Here is a 3,967-nt window from a genome sequence, read left to right as displayed (position 1 = left end):
ATTGTATTTTAAATTTTCCCAGCACCTATAAATATTTAAATAATGATTTGCCACCAGATTCTGAGTCCTTGCAACTCCATAATACCACTAGAGCTGAAATGGGTCCAATCCGATGTGTCTAGGTCCATCAGTGAGTTTTGACCAAAACCCACTGATGGCCCTCCCCTACTTGGATTTTCATGAAATCAAGTCCCTGTGAAGGTCATGGTGGGGAGATGGTATTTATGGTGTCAAACATAATTTATACACCATGGATTACGAAGTATGGCTCCGTGCCAGTTGCCATTTATAAGTGCCAAGGCGACTTTGGGCCTGATATGCTTGGATATCAGGCCCACGTTGGGCCTGATATCCAAGCATATCAGGTCCAACGGAGGCTGATTGTATTTTAAATTTTTCCCAGCACATATAAATATTTAAATAATGATTTGCCACCAGATTCTGAGTCCTTGCAACTCCAGAATACCACTAGAGCTGGAATGGGTCCAATCCGATGTGTCTAGGTCCATCAGTGGGTTTTGACCAAAACCCACTGATGGCCCTCCCCTACTTGGATTTTCATGAAATCAAGTCCCTGTGAAGGTCATGGTGGGGAGATGGTATTTATGGTGTCAAACATAATTTATACACCATGGATTACGAAGTATGGCTCCGTGCCAGTTGCCATTTATAAGTGCCAAGGCGACTTTGGGCCTGATATGCTTGGATATCAGGCCCACGTTGGGCCTGATATCCAAGCATATCAGGCCCAACGGAGGCTGATTGTATTTTAAATTTTTCCCAGCACCTATAAATATTTAAACATTTATTTGCCACCAGATTCTGAGTCCTTGCAACTCCAGAATACCACTAGCGCTGAAATGGGTCCAATCCGATGTGTCTAGGTCCATCAGTGGGTTTTGACCAAAACCCACTGATGGCCCTCCCCTACTTGGATTTTCATGAAATCAAGTCCCCTGGGCCTGATATCCAAGCATATCAGGCCCAACGGAGGCTGATTGTATTTTAAATTTTTTCCAGCACCTATAAATATTTAAACATTTATTTGCCACCAGATTCTGAGTCCTTGCAACTCCAGAATACCACTAGAGCTGAAATGAGTCCAATCCGATGTGTCTAGGTCCATCAGTGGGTTTTCACCAAAACCCACTGATGGCCCTCCCCTACTTGGTTCTACCTGAAATCATGTTCCCTGTGAAGTTCTAACTGGGAAGATGGTATATTTGGTGTCAAAACGTATTTATACCCCATTTCTAATAAGGTATTGCTCCGTGGCAGTTGGCACGGAACCTAGTGACGTGCTCTGGAAACCTCCGTTGGTCCGAGCCTATTTGATTTTTTAAACAATCCCAACCGTTACCATGATTTCAGTTTTGAGAAGATAGAAATGGTGCGCATTACAACTTATATACATTGTCTCTTTCCACTGATAAGCACCAGCATTGCATTTTGTATTTTGTGATTTATATTTCTGACTAATCACTATGCAATATTATTAATATTCCAGTGACAGTTTCTAATCTTCTCATACACTACATACCACCGTATTATACAACAAAGACTACATACAAAGATATTAAAAGTCCTACACTACGTAATAATTGCATTTACATTCTATACAAGTTTTTGCCTTACAAGACTGGATATTTAATCCAATGTTTGAAAATATTTATCCCTCAAAATTGCTACCATTACATCAATTCTAATCTTTTTCATGTCTCCTTGTTTGAAGTCCATCTTCATATCATATAGGAGATATCGAATGTATTGCATCACAAAGAAGCCACAGTCAACGCTGTAAAGAACAACAACATTGTAATTGTCAATAATTTTTTATCAATTATTTATATTCACACCTTGTGCTCGATTTACCTTGCTTGTTGTTGTGGACATTCAATTGTGCGAGAGACCCATCTATCAAACGGATAATGCCTTTCCAAGTTTGGATGAATAGCAGCAACGTGCTCACGACTATATAATTTAAAATCTGATACCTGAACATTGAAGAGGAAATTTTCATTTTCCATCAACTAGCATTTATATTAAAATACAAACAATATCATTATTATTAGATGCTCACCGCTGCTTCAAATTCATATTTGTATTTACTTCCACTTGCAAGAGAATTGTACTGATTGAACGTCATTGATTTGGTGTCGACCACCAGCAAGTGGAAGTGTGCATTATCACTGCACAAAGGTATAAATATATACCTTACCTCTTCATCTCGTCTATCCGTCTTTATCATGTGTTCGAAGGCAAACTTACTTGACGATTTCATTAATGACTACAAATATGCAAAGTCATACATACATAACCAACTAATAAAAAGAATTCTATTTTTAACTATAATCAAATCAATTCCTTACTGTGAAGAATGTTGAACAATATATTGACTTGTTGTATGTGCTTCCAGACGAGAATGCCCCCCTAAATAAAATTTTACAATACGTGTCGATTACATCCCCTCTTGTCAACATTTCTCCATTCACACCAGATAAAAGGGAATACAAATTTAAACAAAAGGGTGGTTCCTCCCAAACTATATCATTTGTAAACCTACAAAGTAAACAAATCACAGATTATTTTTACAAATTTCTTTTTGATAACCTTAGCCCAAATATGTAATCAGATATGCATATATTATACTTTACTATTCAACTATTTAATTTACGTACTTTATTTCCTCCAAGGCTTTTAACAAGTACGCCACCTCTTCGTCTTGTTTTTTTTTCTTGGAAGACTTAAATTGCTTCTTCACATACTATGCATACAAACAAAAAAGGCAATTAGATAATCCATTATATCTAACAAATTGCAAAGAAATTTGCATATATCGTCTTACAGCAATTGCTTGTTTCCTCATTTTGTCATATTTGGCAAACATTTCTACATCCTTGTCTGCCTCTTCATCAGATTTATCTTCCATCATTTGTACAATATTAATTTCTTCTTCCATTTCATCCAAACCTATTTTTCCTTTCCCCTTGCCCACAACAACATATTCTTTGACAAATTTTTTTCCTTCTCCTATACTTGTAACTTTTTCCGCAGGCTCACTTATATGTATATTTCTACGCTGCCTCTTAGGTAAAGTTTTGAGCCACAATGGACTATCAATTGGAGTATCCCTGTAATCATAGCGACTTCTGTCACGTCCTCTCCTACTTCTTGTTGTAACACCTACAGGTTCAATTTGAGGATCGTCTACAGGCTCGCTATATTGAGATTCCATGCCTTTTTTTTCAACTATTTTAAGTAACTCTTTCACCCTCTCCTTCAATTGCATGTTCTCCATTGTTAGCTCTTTATTTATGTTTGCTTGCATAATGCAATTACAACAATCCTTATTAATCTGCCTTCCTCCTACACTCACTTCAATTTGTGATGCCTCCATTGCATGTGGACTGTCCTCAACGCCAGCAAGGTTCTCAACCAATGATCTTTCATCTTGGTTAGGGATTAGGTCAATCACAACCTGTAAGAATATTAAACCACATGTTAAAACCATACTTTTTAACCAAACTATAGTCAAAGTATTCTAAATTTACCTCTTCAGATGAAACTTGGTTAATCAATTCTCTCACCTTACTAATATGTGAAGGAATATTCCTCCACTTATTTATTCTGGCTCCTTTTATTTTGTATGGTTTTTGGATTGGAACATGCTCCAAAAACCATGCCTGATTCACCATGACAAGGGTTAACTATTTTATAATTGTTCGCAAAATATTAAAAATTTTCACACAAATTAAACACTTACTGCCAAAAGACCAGCAAATCCCTTTAGGTAAGGGAGGTTGGTGTTAGCATGTTTTGTCTCAGTTGATGAAAATATGTCCCCAATCTTAGGTAATTGTGGAGCCATAAATTCATGGATTGCTTCAACCCAGTTGAATCTATCAAGATTCTCAAAATCATCTACTATATCTATAAGACTTAACGGGACCTTATATGTACTAGAAGA

The sequence above is a fragment of the Zingiber officinale genome, chromosome 3B, assembly GCF_018446385.1.
Source record: "Zingiber officinale cultivar Zhangliang chromosome 3B, Zo_v1.1, whole genome shotgun sequence".
In the NCBI taxonomy this organism is placed as follows: domain Eukaryota; kingdom Viridiplantae; phylum Streptophyta; class Magnoliopsida; order Zingiberales; family Zingiberaceae; genus Zingiber; species Zingiber officinale.
This window is presented reverse-complemented; position numbering follows the sequence as displayed.